At 45.5% G+C, this 24618-nt stretch overlaps 1 protein-coding gene across 7 annotated transcripts in view; it reads left to right on the top strand.

Annotated features, from left to right (window-relative positions):
* Positions 1-24618, top strand: part of LOC118006626 (actin-binding LIM protein 3) — a 105497-nt gene that overhangs the window by 10258 nt on the left and 70621 nt on the right. Inside the window, exon 2 of one of the 7 annotated variants that reach the window (XM_034999344.1) lies at positions 16382-16468. The exons of the other annotated variants lie outside the window; for them this stretch is intronic. The gene's annotated coding sequence lies outside the window, so the exon portion shown is untranslated. The remainder of the gene's footprint in view (positions 1-16381; positions 16469-24618) is intronic. 7 annotated transcript variants of the gene reach the window in all.

A 24618-nucleotide genomic window follows, 5' to 3' on the forward strand; every position in this document is an offset into this window, starting at 1 on the left:
CACTAATTTGAAAAGATCCATGAGCCCCTATGTTTATTGAAGCATTATTTATAATAGCCAAAATGTGGAAGCAACCTAAGTGTCCACTGATGTGGTGTGCATATATATATATGATGGAATATTACATCATGTATATATATGATGGAATAATATACATATATATGATGGAATATTACTCAGCCATAAAAAATAATGTGATCTTGTCATTTGCAACAACATGGATCAACCTACAGGGTATCGTGCTAAGTGAAATAAGTCAGACAGAGAAAGATCAATGCCATATGATTTCATTTATATGTGGAATCAAAAAACAAAAACAAACAAGTATGAAAAAAAAAGGAACAGTCCCATAGATACAGAGAATATACAGGTTGTTCCCAGAAAGGAAGGGGGATGAGCAAAGTGGGTGAAGGAGAGTGGGAGGCACAGGCTTTCAGTTATGCAGTGGGTAGGTCACGGGGATGAAAGGCACAGCGTGGGGACTATGGGCAATGATACTCTAATAGCGGTGTGTGGGGACAGATGGGAGCTACACTTGTGCTGAGCATAGCATAAGGTATAGAGTTGTTGAATCACTATGTTGTATGCCCGAGACTGATGTAACATTGGGTGTCAACTGTACTTTAATAAAAAAAAATAAGTAATGAAACCCTGAATGAATATGTGAAGGGACGGATTTAACAAGGAATATTTAATACCCCATTTTGCATGAAAGGGAAATGAGGTTCAAAGGCGAAGTCACCTGGCCACCCTCACACAAGCTAGAAAGTGTCAGGCAGGTGTTTTTTTGGTTGGTTTGTTTGTTTTTAAGATTATTTATTTATTTATAAACAGAGAGTTAGAGAGCGAGCACAAGTAGGCAGAGTGGCAGGCAGAGGGAGAGGGAGAAGCAGGCCCCCCGCTGAGCAGGGAGCCCGATGCAGGACTTGATCCCAAGACCCTGGGATCATGACCTGAGCTAAAGGCAGACACTTAACTGACTGAGCCACCCAGGCGCCCAGGCAGGTGTTTGAAACCATGTCCATCTGACCCTGATCTCCTTTCACTCCTTCCTGCTTCTTCCTTTTCACCATCTTGCCGCATTTTACACCGATGAACGTCACAGGGGGAAGGTGTGGGTTGAGGTGGCTGACCCTACAGTCTGTCTCCTGTTCGATTTCCCAGCACTGCTGTCCCATTCACTGGGATGATGACACAAATCCGTGTTCTGGGTTTGGCAGTGGGCCAGGTGCCGTGGGATGGGAGATGCACAGGACAGAGAGCATGACCCCGATTGCCTCCTTCCAGTGTCGCCGAGGGGTGGACACGACATGGGACTGAATTACTGGAGAAGCCATCATGGGTGTTGAGAGGGAAGGAGTGATGAGGAAGACAGGCCAAATTCCTTTGGAAGACCTGGGACCTTCTTTGTAGAGAGGACCTTGAGAAGTGAATAAACTTTTATTAGGCAGAGCATAAGGGAAAGTTGGGGCATCCCAGATGGGCTTACTCAATCCTTCTCCAGCAAGATTCCACAGTCCACATTGCACAACGCCTGCGTCCTGGGCCTTTGGCTTGGGTGGAGGGTGAAATAAATAAACGCAAAGTATTCTAGGAAATGTCAGGAACTTCAGTCGGTCTGTAGAATATGACTAGGTGGCCAGTGAGGAATTAAGACTGGGCAGTTGGTGAGGATCAGACCTTGGAGAGTTTTAAATGCCAGCCTAGAGGGTGTTTGTTACAGTCAATGGCCAATGAGAAGCTGTGAGAGGTTTTGAGCCAAGCAGTGACCCGACCAGAGCTGTGCATTATTTAGGACGATCTCCCTGGCAACACATACCTGATGGGTGGGAGAGTCCAAGGGCAGCGGGAGGCAGACTAAGGGCAGCAGTGTGGCGGGAGTGGAGGGGAGGGGAGGTGCGGGGTGCGAGTGCAGGAAGGGAGGCCACGGGTCTATAGCCCGCTCTGCATTACTGCTCTTATACCCACAGGTGGACCTGTTTTCTGACTCTGATTTCTGCGACTGGGAACTGATACTTAGAAAACTAGGTTATTAACCAAATCAAGCCGCCTAGATAGTGTATTTGATAAACACTTGAGCTGTGGAGTCAGACTGCCTGGGTTCAAATTCCACCTCAGCCACTCACTAGCTGTGCAGCCTTCAGTGCCTTGCTTTGTCCCCAAAGTTGCATTTTTTCTTCTCAAGATGGGAATATTGGGGAGCGCTGAGTGAGGGAAGGGATGTATGATGCCTAACACAGTGCCTGGCACATGAAAACACCCAGGAATGGTTAATAGTGGTAGAGTAATGAAATGCATTTGAATGTGTTAGGGAAACTCCCTTTAAATAAGGAATTAATCAACACATGATGTTGTTACCATACAGTCACCTCTTGGTCATTCCATTGGGAAAGGGGAACAGAGGTATATATTGATAACCCAGGACTGTGTTTAGCTGGCATTTAAGGAGTAATTATTATATGTCAGACTACATTCTAAACTCTCCATGAATTGTTTCTTTTGATCTTAGGCATGAGTCAGAAATACAATTAATGTTGTAGAGGAAAATCCTGATTGAGGAGGAGCATGTCCTACTAGACCAGGGGTTGACACACTTTTTCTGTAAAGGGCTGGGTAGTAAAGATTTGGGGCTTTGTAGGCTCTACAGTCTTTGCAGCATGAAAGCAGCCCCAGACCATGTATAATCAAATGGACAAGGCTTCAGCCCTGTCAAAATTTATTCACAAAAATAAAATGGCGAGTGATTTGACCCACGACCCAGAGTTTGCTGACCCCTCTGCTAAATGACCTCCACGAGCTCTTCCAGCTTTGACATTGCACTCCAAAACGATGACACAGAAATGCCTAATCCCTAGTTAGTTCATCCTTGTAACTACAAGAGGAATTTACTTCAAGTATGATAGACAAGGTGCACTGGGAAGATAGACACAGAAAGGCCTATATGAAGCTGTCTCCGGTCTTCATGCTACCTTTATATCCAGCACACTCTTCCCAAGGGGCCACTAAATGTCAGGCTGCACAGGCTGCCCTGGGATTGGTTCAGTAGACGGCTCTTGGGCTGCAGAGAATAATACTGGGGAAAGACACCCAGGGCAATGGTCCATCCCCGTGCTCCATGTCTAGAGCAGAGTCTCTTCCTGCTTTGCTCCCCGTTCACATTTCCTACTCAAAGCCCACATTCCCTTGTAATGAAATACAGCAGCCAATTATCTGTTCAGTTATCATCCCTTCCTCTGATTTTTTCCCACCGATTTCATGTAGTACTAAGAGGCTGTCAGGTGTAGTGTTCCACATCTCACACAGGTGATGGCACATGACCTAGACTGTCCGATCAGAGTTTCCCATCTACCTTGGCCACAAGGATCTGTTCATGAGTGGACCCAAGAGAAGCCAATCAGAGTATTCCTTGAAATTGAATAGGGAGATATTGGGAAGAAGAAGTATTCATTTCATTGAGGTTGCTGAGCTGAGGAGATTCTGGGAGGGTCTAGGGATTCCAGTGGCTGTTCTTGTCCAATATGTGGGAGGAAGAAGCTGTGTGAAAAATAAAGTCATAGCTCTGACCATATAGTAAAGCCTCTGAATCCAGCCAGACCTGAAGCCAGAGACTACCTACCATTCCCCACCCCCCAGACCTCCTAGTTACAAGAACCAACACATTCGTTTTTTGCTTAAACTAATTTCAGTTGAGTTTCTGTAAATTACAACAGAAAGGATCCTAACTAAGGCACTTCTTTTTTAGCCACTTTTCCCATTGGCAGTTACCTCCTACAATTATTCCCATTTGTCAAAATCCTAGTCATCTTTTAGGCTACAAGACTCTTCCATTCCAGCTTCCTCTCATTCACTCCTGAAGTGATTTTATTATTCCCTCTTCTGAAGTCCCTGGCCCTTGATTTAAAATGTTCTTATGGTTATAGGTCAACATGGTTTATTTATGTGTATTTCCTAGCACTCTTCTTAGATTATAAGCTCCTTGAGGACAGGAGCCATATGTCAGTAGGGTATATAGTATATTTGCTCCCCAAGTGCATGCCACAGACCACTGGGGAGCCAGAGAATTAGTGCTGGATCTTATAAATCCATGTGTGCCCCTAACGCATAGTATTCCGTCAAATGCGTGTGTTTGAGAAAATCCAATATGGCAAAAAGCTACCATAACTATTACTTACCTGTAATACTAATATAGAGAGGCTAGCAAATATTTTTGACATTAAAAACAAGTCCTCTGGGTGCCTGGGTGGCTCAGTCGGTTAAGCATCTGCTTTCAGCTAAGGTCATGATCCCAGGCTCCTGGGATTGAGTCCTGCGTCAGGCTCCCTGCTCAGCGGGGAGCCTGCTTCTCCCTCTGCCTCTGCTCCTTCTCCCTGCTCGTGCCGTCTCTCTGTCTCTCTCTCAAATAAATAAAATCTTAAAAAAAATAAAAATAAAAACAAGTCCTCAAATGACCTGAATATGGCTACATGGATGTATACATATGTGCACAACTTTTGAGTTTTACACTTAATATTTGTGTACTTTATGCAAGGTATGCCACAATAAAAAGTAAAACTAAAATAAAAATAAAGGAGGGGCACCTGGGTGGCTCAGTCAGTTAAGCGGCTGCCTTTGGCTCAGGTCATGATCCCAGGGTCCTGACATCCGGGTCCCTGCTCAGCAGGGTGTCTTCTTCCCCCTCTCCCTCAGCCCCTCCCCCCCCATGCTTTCTTTCTCTCTCTCTCTCAAATAAATAAATAAAATCTTTAAAAAAATTTTTTAAATAAAAATAAAGGAGTCCTCATATTTGACAAACTTGTCCATCACTAGTCAATACACAAAAATTAATTTGAGATAGATCAAAGACCTAAATAAACTGAACGCTAAAACTGTACAGCTTCTAGAAGAAAATATAGGAGAATATCTTATGACCTTGAGGTAGGCAATAACTTTTTAGAGCACTAAAAGCAGCAAAAATGGGCAAGAAATTCTAACAGACTCTTCACAAAAGAGCATATACAAATGGTCAGTCAGCACACAAAACATGTTAACATCATTACTCATCAGGGAATTGCAAATTAAAGCCACCAATTTTACACCCACTAAAATGGCTAAAATTCCTCATACATTGTTGGTGGGAATATAAACTGATACAACTGGGGAAAACTGTGACTTTCATAAAATCTGAACCTATCCCTACCTATGATCCAGCACCTGCACCCCTAGCTATTTACCAGTGAGAGATGAAAACATGTATCTGCAGAAAGATTTGTGCAGGAATGTTCCTGGCAGCTTGGTTCATAATATCCCAGAGCTGAAAACAACCCAAATGCTCATCTACAGACAAATAGATAAACAAATTATTTTACATTTTACACAGTGGAATACTACTCACCAAAAAAAGTAAAAGAGAACCAACTATTGATACATGCCACAGCATGAATGAATCTCAAAAGCATTACTCAAAAGCTGAGTAAAGGTAGCCAGACATAAAAGAGCACATACTATATGATTCCATTATGTGAAGTTCAAGAACAGGCAAAACTAATCTATGTGGGTGGAAATTAAAATAGAGTTTGCGTCTGGTTGGGAAAAGAGTGACTGATTGCAAAAGATGGCAGCAAATTATCAGAGGTGATGGAAACTACCCTATCCTGATTGAGATGCTGTTTACACGGGTTTATACATTTGTCAAAACTCATTGTTTTTAAGATCTATGTATTTCATTATTTATAATTTATACCCAATTTGTATATATTTATATATACTTTTATATTCTATATTTTATATATAAACAAATGATATATAGGTCTATAAATATATAATAGGTATAGGTATATAAAATACATATTATATATGTAAATATATAATAATTATATAAATATGACTTATATGTATAAGTGTCTATATATATATATAGAGAGAGAGAGAGAGAGAGAGAGAGACCTTTTAAAAGATTCCTAAGCTTAGGAACAGAAGAACTGACTCCAAATCTCATTTCTCCCACTAACTTTGTGATATCTGCTAGTATCCTCGTCTCAATTCAATGGACCCATCCTATCAAGCTTGCTTACCTCAAAGGGCTGTTTCAACTATACTAACATCTGAGAAAGTGCTTGGAAAACTTTTAATTGTGTATTTCAAGAGCCTTCTCTCCAAGTTACTTTGTGTAGCCCTCTCCCTGGCCCTGTTGTTCCAGCTACACTGGCCCCCTTGAACTTGCCATGTGCTTTCCAGCCTCAGGACCTTTGCACATGCTGTTTCTCCACACAGATGGTTCTTCTCCCTGGTCTTCCATGGCTGGCTTCTTCAAATTCTTGCTGTGTCAGCTGAAATGTGTTATGTGTCCCCCACCCCTTACTCATTTCCTTCATTCTACTTGTCCTACTTTATAGTTATTTATTTGTTTATTTACTTACCATGTATCTTTCCCATACAAACTTTCCCATATCTTTCCCATACAAACTTTGGGAGTTTGTGAACTCCCAAAGAATAGGAAACATACTGGTTTTATTCACTGGTGCATCCCGAGTACTTAGCACATAGAAATTACCCGGTCCACAAGAAATGACACAAACTTATTGCTGAATGAATAACTACACCAACAAACATGAGCTTTAGTGCATGGACTTTAAAATCTGTTTGTGCTGACTCGGGACTTGGAGCCAGGTCTTCCCTGGGGCTTGGTGGGTGCCAGAAAAGTGACACCAAGATAACGCTAGTGTCATTGTAGTGTGCTCATGTGGGAAAACTTTCTGTGTCAAAGGACTCACGGAAACCTTAGGACATCTTGTCCTTAGGAAGGCTGAGACAGCCTCTCTTCATTGCGATGCTTTATAGTCTGTCTGTTGGGCTACCGCCCGGGGTTCTGCAGCTCCAGGGCCCTCTGTATCCCATGCTCAGCACAGGGACCAGGAGAAAATGGAATGAATGCCTGTGTCCATCTTCTTGTTTGGCACTTTTCAGACCTCTGGCTTGTCATGGGGTCTTTTAGCCCTAATCCCCTCCCTCTCTCTCCCTCTAATAATCAAACCACTGTCTTTTTTAGTTTTCTGCATCTAAATGCCATTGCTCTTACTGAGGTCATCTCTCTTCCTGGAGTTAGACCCAGGTTGAGTGGGCTGCCCCCTAAGCCCAGGGCACCTGAGCATCACACATAGCTAATCTGCCTGTGGGAACTCTCTAAAACCTTCTGTTTTACAACTGGAATGTGCTGGCTGGCCCGGATTATTTTGGCTTCTGTAATATCAATGCTATGGGGAAATGCTCCTTAGCCAGTTACAAAGTCCACATGAGTGTATGAAGGTAGAGAATGCTCTAGTGAAAATGTAGGGATTTTGAAATAGGGGAGAGGTCTACCTCTGCCCCCCACCTACTTCCTCCATAGCCAAAATTCTGCTTTCTCTCTGTCTATGTCCGTTGAAATCTGTATTCTTTTCAACAGATAATGTCAATAAGCCCTTTATGTGAGCGGGATTTGGGGCTTCTCTGTTTCTCATCTGAGAATCCATCCTGTGCCAATGAGTTTGGGCCTCTGGCCCACATGTTAATTATTGTACCAGGGTTCCTGGAGTTGACTGGGGACAGAATGACTTTTTGGCTAGAAGAGAGGTAGTCTGGTAGGATTTTTTTTTCTTAAAGCATTAATCTAGCTTAGAGAGGCTGAGAGAGTGAAAATGCTTGTATGTTTCATTGATGTTTGCTCCTTCTTATCTGAGCAACACATTCAACTGGGGTTTGAGAACCAAATGTTAACGAATCTCTTAGGATTTCTTGAGCTTATATTGGCAATCACCATTTTTGCTGACATTAGTCCCAGGAAATAAAAAACAGTATTTTAGGATGCAGAATAGTGGAAAAGGAGTCTAGTGGTTTGTGTGCGAGTATGTGTGTGTATGTGTGTGTGCAACATGCACGCAAGCATAGAAAAGAAACCTCACTGAACTAGGGTCAGAAGGCGTGTGTAGAAGTCTGGACACATCTCTCCAGTTCCCTAAGCCTCAGTTTTTCATCCATAAAACAGGCAACATGACCCTCACCTCTCCTGACTCCCGTGTTGGGTGACAGTCAAATAAAGCAGGGAATGAGAAAACCTTTGAGTTAGCCTCTGTTTTGCTAGCTTCTTCCCTTGGCTAGTCTTTGAAAGAGAAGCCAGCATATATTTGGCTTTTTATTATTATTATTATTGTTGTTGTTGTTGTTGTTACTTTTGGTTGCTGGCTATGTTTCTTTTCATCATTAAAATTTAATACAGTTCTGCACAGCAGTTGAGCACAAGGCAAATCAAGCTTTATTTGGGTTATAGGTAAATGGGGCAAGGTAAAAAGAGTCAGTCCATTGTGGGTCCTTATGTACAATTGTCCTCATTTTAAATATTTCATCCCATTGTTACACCGTGCGTCCAACTGTGCAGTTCAGTCTCTCATTCAGAAAGCACGGTCTCTATAATTAAGTGATGATAAAAAGAGGACATAGGACAGTGAGCACAGGAGAGAGGCTTTGCTCTTCTCTTTGTGTCTAGAAGGGCAATGGGCAAGCCAGACCAAAAAGAAAGAACCCTTTCATCATGCCCGTGAAAGCAGGTGCCTTGTTTTGGCCACCAGGCCCAGAATTTCACCCCTCAGCTCCTTTTACAATTCCCAGGTGAGTGGTGCCTGATGACGCCCGTGTCTAGTTCGGGAAGGACATCCTGCGTACATCTCAGCAGGCCTCAACTTTTACTGCACCCTTGCTCAAAGCTCTGACACTTTTCAGCTGCTCTTTGGACAATTTCTGCTGGTGTCTAGCCTGATGAAGGCAGTGGGGCAAGACTGGTCAGGACGTCATCCTGCTGGAAGCCATCTGCCTCGAGATGCATTTTCCAAGGCGCGTCACCCGTCCGAACGTGGAAGCACCTCTGGTCTGTCCGTTTCCCACTGGAATCTGTGGCATTGAGAGAGAGCAGGATGCACTTGAGGAAAAAGCAAGCAAGCCAGTGTGGCTGCCACATGCTGCTGGAGGGGGAGAGGGGTCTGAGAGGAGATGGGGAAGCTGGTGGGGGACCAGGCCACGCAGGGCCTTGCAGACCACGGCAAGGAGTCTGGCTTTATCCCAACGCCAAGTGAAGCCACTGAATGGTGTTAAATGCCATTGGCAGTGATGGGAGTCAAGGTTAAGCATCGTCTGATTTGTATTTTGAAAGCATCGCTGTGTCTCCTGTGTGGAGAGTGAGTGGGGGAAAAGTCCAGTCTGGACCTACTGGGATCCTCCGGGCAAGAGATGTCAGGGCTCAGACAGTGCGGGGCATTACATAGTCTTGATACCCTGGCAGCTTTTATACCCTTTAAACTATCTAAAATACTGCTTTGGAGCCTGTATTAATTTGCTAGGGCTACCATAACAAAATACCACACACGAGTGGCTTAAATAGGAGAAATAGTTCTGGAGGCAGGAAGTCTCAGATCAAGGGGACATCGAGGTTGGTTTCTTCTGAGGCCTCTCTCCTTGGCTTGTAGACGGCTGGCTGTGTTCTCCCTGTGTCTTCACTCGGTTTTCCCTTGTGCATGCTTATGTCCTGATCTCCTCTTCTTATAAGGACATCAAGTCCTATTAGATGGGAGCTCACCCTGATGACTTCATTTTAACTTCATCATCTCTTTAGTCCCTGACTTCAAATATAGCCACATTCTGATTCCCAACGTACTTTTATTTTTGGATTCCTTATAAAGGGTATTGAGATAAGCTTTAGCGTTTCTGTTGTCATTGTTCACCCCTCCCCCCCCCCACACCCAGTAACCACATTGTGTATAGGAAAAGTTGTATAACCATTTGATGGATTTCGTTTGGGTTTTGGTCTTCCACCAGAATGTTGAACTTGACCATGTTGTGATTTCTATCACAGCGTGGGTTAGCCGCAGAAATTTCCTGTACTGGCTACTGGTTACTTCTTGGGAGAAAGTCTGTTGCATTTGCCTTCTTTGTGGGTTCAAGAAATACCTGTTACAGGAAACAGCTCTCAAGTTCATCCTGACCAGAAACGTAACTCCTCATCTCATCCCATGGGTGGGTCTAAATGTTTGTCCAGGACCCACAAGAATCCTCCAGACTGTAGCATTTCTCCTCAAGTAATTTAAAATCTGCTAAGGGAAATAAAGCAAGCGCAAAAGTGACACTGTCGTAAGGTAGGAAACCGTCTGGGTCTGTGGCTCTTCCCACATCAATGGCAGGAGCATCACCGGTTAGATCTTGTCAGAAATGCAAATTGTCAGCCCCCACCCCAGACCTATTCAACAGAAAACCCTGGGGGTGGGGCCCAGCAATCTGTTTTGACAAGACATTTGGGGACTGTGATGCAAGTTCAAGTTTGAGAACCACTGCTTAGTCATAAGTGTATGCCATGAGTTTTTAAAGAAGAGAGCTCATATTTAGAGGAGAGTGAGGGGAGGATCTGGAAATAGTTCTAAAAGTATGTTGCATACGAGATAGGCCTTGAGGAGTGGGTTGAATTTTTATATTTATATGTAGATGATCATGTTTACTACAATTGCCATCTGCATGTTTATGTATTTCTTTTACAAACGTAATTAACAGCCTGGACTCTTAACTCGAAAGATCTGCTTGCTGTCCCTTCCTTGCATTGTAACTGGCTCGCTATGAATTGAAGTTTCCACCAACATATGCTCAGTTACAGAACTGGCAGTTACGATTGGAGGCATTTCGTTGGAGGATAATTTCCATTCCAAACATAGCTTGAATTGGAGGTGGAGATTCTACCTCTATACCCTTGAGGGAAAATCAGGCCAAAGCATCCCTGAATCTCATAGTGGGTGGGGATCTTTCAAATCATCTAGTCTAATACCCAGCCAGAGCGCCTCTGAGCTGGCCTTGCAAGGTGGGCGGCATCAGGACCCCGGGCATAGACACACACACACTTCTGCTAGCCCACTGAATGATTCTATAGCAGGGCTGGGCAAATGAGGGCTCAGAGGTCAGTTCTGGCCCACTGCCTATCTTTGTAAATAAAGTATTATTGGAACACAGCCAGGCCCATTTATTTACCTATTGTCTGTGGCTGCTTTCGCGCTGCTACCGTGGGGCAAAATTTTAAGCCCCTCCTTCAGACTGTATTTGCAAGAACTCTTAGATTGCAAATTCAGATTAGCTCAAGTTAAGCAGGAATCTGTTGGCTCCTGACCTTTGAGTAGCTGCTCATGGGATCCAAAGGGACTGTGTTCTCTCTGTATGCAGCTCTGGTCAGGTTGACTGCACCCCCTGTTGCTGAACTCTCTCCCCGCTCACACGGTCGGCTTGGCTCTCCTGCCTGCACTGCCCATTTCCATTTCACTCCACCCAGTCCATTCTCCTCTAAGTTCAGACCTTTTTTCTGGTGCAGCGGATCCTGCCGCCATAGCATGAACACTAGACTTGGCATCAGAAGTCCTGGGTTCTAGTCCTGACTATGCTATTGAAATACAAAACCATGAGATAAGATGTCAAGACACTGAAATGCCCCCCAGTGGGTAGGGTCAGGGGCATCAGGGAATTGCCCCTCCTTGAGGTCGAGAAAAGATATGTGGTAGGAAGGTCACTGAGATGGTCTAAGTGAGAGATGCTTATGGCTGGGACAGGGCTGGTAGAGAGGGAGAGAAAAGGCTGAAGTGGGGAGCTCAGTAAGAGATCCATCTATATGCCTTGATAGTGGATTGACCATGAGAGTTTCAACAAACCCACACATTCAGGGTTCATCATATTGAAGAACTGACTCTGGTTTGGACAAATGACACATTCTAAGCTGGCTCTGAGACCTCAAAGTGCATTCCTCAGAACACACTGGAAAGAGAGGAAACCCCTTTGCTCATGTCTCTGCCCACCCAGCCACCACTGTTCATCTCTGCCTGACGGGGGATGGCTCTAATAACAGACCAGAAACAGCTCTTCCTAAAAGGAATGACAACTTGAGAAAAGAAAGGGGCTGCGTAAATTAAATGGATGTTTAATCTACTTGTATTAGGACATTATTTCATTGCCAGATGACTTAAACATTTGTGAAGATTGGCAAACACATCGGAGAAAATATACTTTGTAATGCTCAGAAGGATATTGGCATCAAGTCATCTGTGACAACACTTTTGATATGCACTAGTATCAGATATCAAGATTTCTAAAATTCTCGTCTCGGTGCCAGAGAGTGTGTGAGTCTGCTAGTCACTAACCCAAGGGTTCTCAGCCTTCCGTAAACAAAAGACTCTCCAGAAGAGCTTGTTTAAAATTTAAAGTCTGATTCAGTAGGTATGGGGTAAAGCCCAGGAATCTGCATTTTGACAATCCATAACAGTCCCCAGGTGACTCTGAAGCAGGTGGTTAGCTGATCACTTTGAGAAACACTCATACAGCAAAAAGCACCACCATGACGAAATTTGCTCCCAGTTCACTTCCATCACTGACTTCCACTCTACAACCACCTTGTCTCATCCCCCCTCCGCTCAGCTAACTTTTTGATCTCCAGAGTGGCTCCAGAAACTTTCCCTGACTGCTTGGATGCTCCATAGCTTAGCCCCCTTGGTTCCAAAGAGTGCCCACAGCAACAAGCGACAGCACCCAAATAAAATAGCTTAAAGAGTCTAGCCATGTTTATTTCATAGAATAGAGAAGCCAAAGAGGGGCAGATCCAAGGCAGGTTGACTTAGAGGCTCAGCATTATCCTCAAGCACCCAGACGCTTCACAATTCAGGTGGCTCCCCTCAGGATCCATTGTGGGCAGCAGGGCTGCGGTTCCAGCATCCAAGGTGGACAAAAGTCTCCAGAGGCTAGGAAGAGCATAGAAAACCTTCCCCTTCCACCTGCCCTCCCTTTGTGTCTCATTGGCCAGGAGTAGATCACATGCCTTTGCCTAGGTCAGTGAGTTGGCAAAGGAATTAATTTCACCAATCAAGATTCCCTCCCCGGGTAAAGACTGGAAGACGTGGCTGCTCAGGGGAGGATAAGCAAAAGTGGATTTCCTCCAGGAGAGAAAAGTTCTGTCAGCAGACGAAGAGATGCATGGCTGTTGAGCCGGCAACAGACCCCTCTTCCTCTCTTGGAGCATTTTACCCGCTGTTTTCCCTACCGGAGTGTGTCACATGAGGACAGGGACCATGTCCACCTCGTCCGTCTGTCCTTGTGTCCTCAGCTAGATGCTGTGAGTCGTGTTAGATCGATGAGGTCCAGCATGAAATGGTCCTGGAATGTGTTTAACTTAAATTGATAGCAGATGATGATTTAGAGGGAAAACTGTGATTAATTAAGACAAAGTAGTCAACTGCAAGTGACAAAACTGCAACTCAGACTAACTCATATTTTTTTTTAGAAAGGGACTGTGCTATATTGGTTCATATAATTGGGAAGTTCAGAAGTGCCAGTGACTTCAGGCCCATCTGGATCCACAGACTCAAGTGATGGATTCAGGAACCTCTTCACTCTCTTTTTCCGTCTCTAGTAGGCTCTCCCAACATGGCGGGAGCAAGATGGCAGCAGGAGCCCCAGACCACCTCCTCCCACCTTAGCCACCCAGATGGTTCCTCCAACAGCTCCTGTAGAAAAACCCCGGAGATGACGTGGTCATGTGCCTGCCAATCATGTGGAAGAGAATTGGGGTCCTCTGACTGGCCGGGCCCGGGCTACTTTCCGATCCTGTGTTGGAAGAGGGTCAGCCCACCCGAACTCCACGGATTGGGTTCCCCCCGGGAAAAAGAGGTTGTGTTGCCAGAAGAAGCTGAGCAGATGCTGAGCAGGCAAAACACCAGATGTCCACTACATTTACGGATGGAAAAAGCTGTTTGCAGGGCATTCTACACGGGCCAAATGATAATTGAGAACTACTTGCTGATACACACAGAAAGTAAACATTTCCCCCTCATCCCCCAGACTAAACAGGTTCAATTTTCAACTTCAAACAATGGTTTGTTTCCTGAAGACAAAAAGCAGCTGTTGCCTGTTGACTTTTGGTGGGGAGGATCTTTGTTTTTATAAAACTTTTATCTCAAAAGGAAGTGTATTCTTCATCTTTCTTCCTAATTATCTGTTAGTCTTTTTATTCTGTCTCTTTCTTGGTTACTTATCGAGTCTTGACTTCCTCGTCCCAGGTACCATGTGTCAACAACCTACTATCAAATACAAAATGGTGCCGCCTCCAGTTCTGTTCTTTCTCTCTCCTCCCCTTTTCCATCAGAAATAATTCGTGGCGCGCCTGGGTGGCTCAGTGGGTTGAGGCAGGGACTCTTGATTTCCGCTCGGGTCATGATCTCAGTGTCCCGGGATGGAGCCTCACCTTGGGCACTGCGCTCAGTGGGGAGTCTGCTTGAGGATTCTCTCTCGCTCTCCCTCTGCCCCTCCCCCCACTGGTGTTTTCTCTCTCTGTTTCTAAAACGAATAAATAAATCTTAAAAAAAAAAAGAATTCATAAAAATGTTAACACTCCATTTTTGGATCTCTCTGATTCTCTTACCAAACTCTACCTGAGGCTGTAGCATTTAGGGACGTATTATCATTATTCATTCATTTGGTAAGTATGAATGGAGTGCTTACTAGTCCCAGGGACTGGGTGTAGCATTAATGATGCAATTAAAAAAAAAAAATCTTCCCTGCTCCATCCTGGAATTTCCTTTGGAGTGGGAGATGTATTTACTTTAGTTTTACATCTCTACAATATTTAGCTTCATCTTGTTATCATTACTGCTGCTTCCATTATCATGATCATGATCATTACAGCAGGCTTCAGCTTAGCTCTTGCAATGTACCAGGTGATGGGGCAAAAACACTTCCATGAAGAAAGGCTTTATGTTGGGGCACCTGGGTGGTTCAGTTGGGTAAGCATTTGCCTTCAGCTCAGGTCATAATCCCAGTATCCTGGGATCAAGCCCTGCATCAGGTTCTGTGCTCAGCGGGGAGTCTGCTTCTCCCTTTCCCTCTCCCCCTGCTTGTGCTCTGTCTCCCTCAGATAAAATCTTAAAAAAAAGAAAGAAAGAAAAGAAAAGAAAGGCACTATGTGTACACCACTTCTTCTCCATTCAGAAATTCTGAAAGGCAAATATATTATTCCCATTTTACAGATCGGGAAGCTAAGGCTCAGTGACATGGCATTTGGCTTAATCTCATAGAGCCTGTAAGAGGAAGTCTGGATTTGAACCCAGATTTGACAGGTTCCATAACCTGTTCTCTCTCCAGCTCACAGAAGCCACTCCATAAATTTCATGGATAGCAAGAAAAATTTGGTTCTGTTTTTCTGTGAGGGTTAAGGTTCTGATCCACCACTTTGGGTATAGACTGCAGGATGTGGCCTTTGAGTTGTGGGTCCTGTTGTGAGGATAAATGTGCAAGGGGCCACTCTTCATCTTATTCCTCTATTCCTCTATGAGGCTACATCCATTTGTCCCCAACCCTTTTGTCCACAATTTCAAATGCATCTCTCTGAAGGGCCGTGGACCTTGGTCTCCTCATTGGCAAAACTGTGAGGCTTGTTGTAGATGAGGATGGCTAATAGAACTTTCTGCACTAGTGAAAATGTTCTATTTCTGTGCTATCTGTTATAATTGCCACTTGCCCAGTGCTGGCCATTGAGAACTTGAAATGTGGCTAGTGTGACTGAGAAATGGGATTTTTAATTTTACTTAATTTTAATTTGAATAGCCACATATAAAGAATCATTACCATATGGGACCGTGCAAACCTAGGATGATCTCTATCATTCTTTTCACTTCTGATCTTATATATATTATTAGGTTGCAAACATTTTTTAATGAAATGGCATGAGGTATTAGAAGGGAATAGAGAAAGAAAAATATCAGGACATATCATGTGTACTAAAAATAAGTTTGTTTGTGAAACTTTTGTTTCACATATTTGTGTACTGCGTCATTTTGCAAAATTAATTTTGTCTAGTAGTTCATGGTCAAAAAAAATTGAAAACCTTTGCCTGTCGCTGAATAATGTCGCAGAGACCTTGAGAGTGATAGGCTTGTATGGTGCTCCTTTATCCAGCCTGGGGCTCTGCAAGACCTCATTTTAGGAATATTCTGTTCTTCCAGATCCTACAGGCATATGGTGAGCATGTGACTTCTCAAATGGTAATTGGAAGTGACTTTGTGGTCATCTATCTGTCTGGATGCAGAGATCCCAAACTGGTGGCCCACAGGCAGAATACACCCCCACAGATAAGCCTTTTGGGGACCTTAACATGTTTTTGCAGGACAGTAATCCCCCGGGACCCAGCAGCTGCTTCTCCTTTAGGTGAGCCAATCTCCTCGGTTTGTCCCCTTGGATTGATTTTCCACTAACATTACCTGCCTGGCCCCTGAAGGCCTTTTGTGTTTCAGCCTTGTTTAATATGCATAGAATATTGAATCTGAAAGGAAACTGAGAGATCCAAGAATGCAAACCTTTTTCTTTTTAGATGGGAAGACAGTGACCCAGGAATGGGGCGTGTCCTGCCCGAGGCCTCATGCAAAATAACCGCTTCCACCTCTCAGGGAAGAACCAGGTATCAGCAGAAATCTTGGTAGGACTGAGGAGGAAGGGAAGGAGGGAAGGAAGAAAGGGAAAAGGAGAGAGGGAGAGAGAAAGAAAGAAGGAGGGAGGGAGGAGATGGAACACAGTGGGATGATGGTGAGCCATCCTCTCAGCCTGTGGAAAGGAGGACCTGACTGACAGCTCAGATTTGGGGCTGGGGGGATGCTACTGTGGAGTAATCATGCTCATAGGTGAATGGATGGTGGCAGAGGTCATCCAGGAGAGCCCTATAGAACTTGGAGCAATGGGACAAGCACTTTGGACATGAAAGAGGGGCCTCCGGGGCACCTCTGCCCTCTGAGCATTGAGGCTGCTTGGGATGGCTTTGAGAATCCCCTGACATGGGTCACTTTCACCTCATTTTGGCCTCCTCTGAGGCAAACTGTCCTGATCTGAAGCCAGAGCATTTCCCTGCTGGTCCTGGTGCAGCCAGCATGATGGGGACTCTGAGCAGGTTTCTCCCCTCTCTGAGCCTCAGGGTTGCATCTGTAAAGGTGTTTCTGTGGAGGAGATGGAGCCGAAGGTGCCCTGGGGGGCAGCTTGGAGAGAAAGGGATTCAGAAGTAGCTCCACGTCAGGCCCTACCCCTCTTCAATCACAGAAACTCTGTGGGCCCCAGGCGGGGCCTTTAAGTGCCTGGCAGTGTGGGAGAGAAGTTGGCCAGGGGTGAGGCAAAAAGGAAGAGGTAAGAACCGTGGTGATGTGGAAGGATTTAGAAACAAACACCAGGCTGCCCAAGTAAAGCATGTCTGGGAGCCCCATGCAATGCAAGCATTCCCTGGTCTAGGGGATGTCCCTGAATGCCCACCAGGTCACCGGATGTTTGCATTCCATGCATGGTTTATGATGGAATCAGTTCAACCTGGAGGCCATTTCATCATTTCAAGGAAGGGTTTGAAGCTTTAAAACAACAACAACAACAAAAAGAAAACAAAAAAGAAACCTCTAGGCAATGTTTTCTATATGCCTTCCGCTCTGATGTTAAAAACCCGTGAGTCAAGGGGAGCCCGGGTGACAGCTGATGTTTCTTGCATTTCTCAACAGTATCTCAGAGCCTGATGGCCTGCCCTCCTCAGGAAGCAAACATTGTATAAGTATTCAAACCTCTGGCTCAGAGGCCAAGAGACTGAGTCACTCAGAGCACAAGACAATTGCTGGTTTCCTGGAGTTCTCTACTTCCAACATGGCTTCCAGGACCTCATTCGAAACCCAAATTGTATTTTCAGATAAGCTGTAGAGATGCTGGAAAGGGTGCCTCAAGGCCCCAGTGCAGGGCAGCCCCATGCTGCCTGCTGGCAATGCTTGGGCAGGTCCCTTTCTTTCCCTTGGGATACACTGGGCAGAAGGAGGCCCAGCTGGGAATGCCCCCTGGGAGGGAAAAATCAAGCCTCTTCTAGATCTACAGTGCCTGTCCAAACCCTAGCTCCAACGTTTACATGTGGTGTGACTTCAGGCAAATTAATGAACCTCTCTGTGCCTCAGATTGCCCATAGATAAAAGAGGGATCCTATGGTATCTGTCTCCTGGGGCCGAGAGAATTCAATGAGATGGTGGGTATGAAGCCCTTAGCAAGGGGCCTGGCACAAAGTAATTGCCTAATTCATGTTAGTGTTGGGCTCTTCTTACAGCCCCTCAGGGTCCCTGACTGGGGGCTTGGTAAAGGTAGTGAGGAACAGAGTCAGCAGAGACAAGAGATTTGGTGTTGATTGACAGGAGGCAGCCCCTAGTGGGAAAAATGCCAGATACGCTAGGGATTTTCCCCTTCTCCATCAGGTCTCAACTAACCCTTAGCTCTAGATCAGATTTTTAAAACCCCATGCCCCAGTGTAGCAAGATGATATTCTTGAAATATTAACTGGTATTTCCTTCAGCCACCCGTCTTGCTCCTTCCCCCTCTATTCAGGGAGGGAGGCCTCAGGGCCAGGATGGGCAGCCGAAGGCAGAGACAAAAGAGATCGCTTCCTGGCTTTTGAATTTCAAGTCTGTGCCCTCAAAACAGAAAGGATCCATTACAAAGCTAAATATTCTAGAGAAAGTGTAAGCTAGAGAGGGCAGAAAGGGCTCCTTTACCCCCAGCTAACAAAAATGATTCCCTGGCCCAGAGGTGGGGAGGAGAATCTCAGAGAAAGAAATGAGAACACAGATCTATTTGAGTCCTTAGAAAAGAGGCCCGTGCTGCCCCCGCTGGGCTGAGCCCTGGACCAGACCCCCAGTGAAGAGCAGGATGGGGGCACAAACTGGCTGCAACTTAGTTCTGCTTATCTTGAAATAGGAACCACGCTGACTTATAAGAAAGAATTGAGGGCTTTTTTTTTTTTTTTTTTATCTTGAAGTGTTTTTTTGAATTCAATCAGAAGTATACAGGTTTTTTCTTTTTTTTCTTTTCTTTTTTTTCACAATGATAAGATGAACATAGAAATAAGTGGGAAGTTAATTCTATGACTCTGTATCTAGACCAGCTTTCTGAATTTACCAAATCAATAACGAACATGCAGTTCCCATTTTAGCGAGTGACTTCACTGTCACGTGAAGAACACCTTCCAGCCGCGGGCCGTGGGGCAGGCCTCCTCGCCTGGGGCCCTGGTCATGCTAAGGGTAAGGGAGCAGCTGGGTCTAGCAGGTCCGTCGGCGGGAGCCGTCATGCGGTAGCTGGCTGTCGGGCTAGAGCCGTCTGTCTGGCCAAGAGCCTGCCGTTCTGACACGTGTCCTGACAGCACATTTTGGGAGAAGGTGGCTCGAGCCATGTTGCCAGCTTCACTCAGTGACCACGGAGCACGCTGCTGAGCCTGGCAGAGAGAGAGGCTGGGGAAGAGTTTCTGTGGCGGCAAAAGTTTTACAGTAGCATCTTGGGGTGACAGACCGTGTTGCTGACACGGGAAAGCGTGGCCAGGGCTGCGGCACCTGCCAGCACCTGCGGCACCTGCCAGCACACACACACCTGTCTGGCCGTCCATCCGGGGCCAGGGAAGGGGCTCGAGGCGGCCATCCCCTGGCCCCGGGGGCAGCCATCACGGCTCCTTCATCCTCCTCCTCAGCCACAGATGCTCAATTACTGCGCCCAGTTTCCTGGTCTGTACCCCACAAGCATTATTCTTCAGTCTGTGTGAAATTTATGTACATATTTTAAACCAGCTGGATAATGGATGGATGATTACTGGGGGGGGGTAATCAGATACCCCTGGTAGCCTCCCTTAAGCCCACTCCCTCCCCAGAGGGACCCCCCCACCCCCGCCCTTGGCACTTCTACATGGCAGGCAGTAGAGCTTCGTGGTGAGAACTGCCTCCTTCTGCCATTTACTAATGGTATGGCCGTGGGCAAGGGACCTCAGCTCTTCGGGCCTCAGCTTCCCCATCTGTAAAATAGGGTAATAATACCCGCCCCTCCTGAATTAGTAGAGCTCAGTGAGATGGCATATGTATGCTGCTGAGCCCAGTTCCTGACGGAGTAACCCACTCTGCAAATACTATCTCTTATCCTTCCAGGCCTTTCTTTGGGCATTTGCCCCTGCTCACTCTTCATGCATGGCTTCATTCCGAGCTCCCTCCTTATGCTTCTGCATCTTGGACCACTGACCTGCACCCCCTCAGCCCACCTAGGCTAATGCTAAGCCTCAGCATGACTCCAGATTTATGGAAATATGTTCTTCAGTGAACTCTCTCCCTCACCTTTCTGTGACTCGTGGGCCATGCTGCAGGTTGCGCTCTCTTTTATCCTGTTACCCTAGAACACACAGCCTCAGACAATGACGCCGGAAGCCTAAGTTCTCTCCCTCTCCCTCTGGGCCTCAGCCTGCTCATTTGCTAAATGAAAGCATGGGACTCATCTTATTCGTTCTTGTATGTATCCATCAAGTACTCATTGAGCACTCACACGCCTGGCACAGACAGTGCAGAGGCAGACAGGACACGCATGGTCCCTGCCCCGAGGCTCCCAATCTCCTGTATTAGGTAACCTCCCAGTCCAGGGAGATCTGATGGGTACCAGGGATCCGCACGATGAACACAGATGTCATGACAAAATGAGATACACACACAGGGCCCTTAGGGGTTACCAAAAGCAGCTCTCACGGTCTCCCTAGCAGAGTTTTCAGAAAACAAATCACTCACCTCTTCTAAGTATGCACACACGACTGACACGCCAACACGTCCCCCTGGAAACAGCAGATGTGCCCAAAATACACCGCCTCAGGAAAACATAGATCATAACCTCTGTTTCCCACAACAGGAAACACCCAATTCACACATTCCTCTGCAGGATACATCCAAAGCGTGTCAGCCACCCACCTCTGCAGCCCGCAGAAACCCATAAACAGAAAGCTCAGCGATGGTGGGGGTGGGGGGGAAGAAGAGGTTGCTTTAAGGTGGTGAACGGGCTGCAGCCGGGGTTTCTCTTCCTGAGCAGCAGCAGGGAGGGAAAACCAGAAAACCTTTGCCCAAGTTGGACTGGTCCCAAAATGGATTTGATGATGTTTGAGCCAAAGTCGGGGTTAAGTGGCAGGGCGCAATTCAGAAAGAATTCCTGCATTGAGTTGGAGGTGGGGGTGCGTGACTTCAGAGATCCTTTAATATCAATTATTGCTTTTATTTATTAAGCAGTGTCCCAAGCACTTTTATATAATTTAAGTGATTTAATACTCACAGATGACTTGCATTGTTCCCACTCTTGAGATGAGCAAACTGAGACAGGTGTCGTCATGCATTTAACTCGTTCAAGGTCACACAACCGGCAGGCAGCATTGCTAGAATACAGACTCAGCCCTCCTGACTCCAGCATCCACGCCCTGAACCCCCGCGCCTGGTGCCTCTCAGCGCAGGGATCCCATGTCACTGCCGTCTTGCCCCCGGAGCCAGAATCAGGGCTGCAGACCGCGGTTCAACTCCAAAACCAAACTCAAGGTCATGTTGTAAACGACCAGAGGCTCTTCTATACAGACCCCACCCTAACCTGGCAGGCAGACGGCTTTCTTTTTTTTTTTTTTTTTTTTTTAAGATTTTTATTTATTTATTTGAGAGAGACATGGTGAGAGCGGGAACACAAGCAGGGGAGTGGGAGAGGGAGAAGCAGACTCCCCGCCGAGCAGGGAGCCTGATGCGGGGCTCGATCCCAGGACTCTGGGATCATGACCTGAGCCGAAGGCAGTCGCTTAACCGACTGAGCCACCCAGGCGCCCGGCAGACGGCTTTCTACCCGCGAAATGCCTGGATCCGCAGTCGGCTCTCCTGCTCGGTACTTAGGAAATACCTGTGAACACACTCCGGGTACTTTGGGCCCTAATGGAGCCGTGAGTTGCCGATATGTGACAGTGGCAGCACCCGGCCGCCTCCCAGGGCCCCGGGCGTTTGCAAGCTCGTTTTGGAACTGGTTGATTCTCCCTGCTTGATGTTTCACTGTTCGACCAGAAGCACCACTGTTTTTATTACACTTCCAGCCATTTTTCACAGCTGTTGTGCTGTCTCCAAGTCAGCTTTGTCACTCTTTTAATTATACCCCAGGATAGCATAGGTGCTTCTACTTTCTAAAGACGATTTTAAAGATGACTCGGTTAGAATGGAGGGACGTCTTTTTCTCCAAGGTCAGGCCACCCTCAGGGGAGGAAGGACCAATCCTGCAGGCACCACATCGGTAAGGAGAACGTAACTTAGGTCGTGTTATCTGTGAGGGAGGAAGCATGCTAATATCTGCTTTTAAAAGAGACTAATCTGATGGCAGCCCGGCCTTGTCGACGAGAAACTCCTGAGACCGGGGCGGCAGCCAGCCGGAGGGAGGGAGAAAAGCCGGGTGCAGGAACTGGGTGCTGAGCTTATTTCTTGCTCTTTGACTCGCGTGCTCCTTTCAGCTTACCGGGAGGCCAGCCACCCTCCCCTTCCGATTTGCTGTTGGGCTCCAACACTTTTAAATGATCTCTGTCGCCTTTGGGAAGAGCTTTACTTGCAAATTTCGTCGTGGAATTAAGTTGTGTTTTCCCGTAGAACTAAAGGTCTGCTGTGCGTCTGTTTCAGACCCTTCATTTTTTCATCTCAAAGGCATTGGCCAGCTGATTTTCTGTCTTAAAAAAGTAGACTGACAGCCATTGCCAATTGACTTCCTTGCTTCTATTCTTGGAAAAATTAAGATTGTCCAGTCTCGCAGTAACTGAAAAATTGTGATTTTTAAAAAAATTAGTATTTATTTCATTGCTCGGAATCTTTTGTTTCTAGATCAAATTCAGGATGGGTGAATGTGTGTGTAATTGGTTCCGATTGCAAACTGCTTTTGAGTACAACTTTAAAACACTTCAAGGATGAGAAGGAATAATTTAAGTCTGAGGTGGTACACCCGAATTAATTTGTACATGTTATTTTTATATACATAGGATTCAACCAGACTTCATTTCTTGTTCCCTAGTCTCAGTGCCTGGTGTTCCGTCTGTGGATCTATAAAGTTGTAATGTCCAATAATGGTACCACTAGCCACATGTGGCTATTTAAATGTAAATTTATATTAATTAAAATGAGATAAAATTAAGAATTCAGTACTTCAGTCACGCTAGCCATATTTCAAGCGCCCAACAGTCACATATGGCAGTAATTATTATATTGGACAGTGTAAATATTGAACATTTCTATACTCAGAAGTCTATTGGACAGCACTCCTTACAGACTAGGAACTGTCAATGTCTCTCCTAGGTGCCCTTTACTGGCCAAATAACATTAAACAGAAGCCAGAGATTCCCTACACGCATTTTAGAAACATATCACATGATCTCTAAACTTGGTAACTTCATGGGTTATTTCACAACTTAGCAAAGCTAATGTCCTTTGAGGCCCATGGCTACTCTAAAATGTTGCTGTCAGGGACAAGCTGTTCAAAAATCAAGTACAAGTCAATTGAAATTCAAGGGACATTTGTACATAAGGCAAATGTCATGACTCGTGGCTGGTTTCTAGTACTTTCGGAGATAAAAATTCGTGGAAATACTAACCAGCAGAAAATCAACAATAAAATTTCAATGTTCTGCGGGGGAGGGGGGTGGCTAGAGATTGGTGGGAAGAAATGGCACCTTCTCTACATACCTAGACCCACAGAGTATGGTTTGATTATGTCGTTGATTTAATTACCCAAGGATACAAAATCTTGTTGGAAACGAGGTGGCTTTCAGGGCAAGAGCAGATATGGCATATCTCAGCCTAGCGTCCCTTGACCCCTAGAGCTCCTGTTGGCACTATCTAGATAAGGAAAGGTCTTCACGCGTCTATAAGCTCAAATCTTGCTACACTGCTGCCCTTTTGTAATCATCGTTTATATGCGCAATCTGGAAGAACTCACACAACAATGGCTGCATTTCTATTTCTGGGATTATTTACAAATATCAGACATTTGTGGGTTTCCAGCCACAGTTAGCAGGACCAAAGCAGCACACTCATCCTGAGGGAAGCGGCAGAGTTAGGGTTGGGGGGCCCATCACTAGCTCTGCCCCCAGAAAACCCATTTTCCTAATCTGTCCCCTCACTCAGATTTTATACCTTTTTATCTGAATGGTTCAAAGGCTGAGTATTGACTGAAGACCATGATCACAAATCAATTTCCCCCAGAAAATCAAATCAGGGAGAAACCGAGTTGATCTTGGAAATTGGTTCTTGAGCAATAAGGCAGGTTAAATTAGAAGAGGTAAATGAGAATTCGTGCAGTGATTCTGGAGGGACTTTTGGATACTTTTGAGACTTCTCATCACTGTTGGTGATGATTATCCTGTTAGTTCTTACTTGTTTTTCAGACTCCCAGCTTTGTTTCCCTCAACAATTGTGGATCACTACACTGCCCAGATAAACGGGATCTACATTTTTCTCACAAATTGGTGGGAGAGGGGAGAGTGAAATATTTTCCAGGGTTGGTGAGCACGAATCAGAGAAAGAAGAGGAGACAGGATGAATGGTTATGGACATTCTGGGAGTGGGGAAGGATTGCTCTGAGCTGTGGGGCAGGTGTGATGATCATGGTACCAGTGAACATTTATGAAGAACGTCATGCACTTTTCAAAATGCTTTACATGTATTAACCCATTTAGTGAATTAATTAATGATTTTGTTAACTAGCTAACTCACTTAAATTTTGTCTTAAATTTAAGACAGGAGAAAAGTTGAA

This window comes from Mirounga leonina, unplaced genomic scaffold, assembly GCF_011800145.1.
Source record: "Mirounga leonina isolate KUSES-001 unplaced genomic scaffold, KU_Mleo_1.0 Mir_98, whole genome shotgun sequence".
NCBI lineage: Eukaryota > Metazoa > Chordata > Mammalia > Carnivora > Phocidae > Mirounga > Mirounga leonina.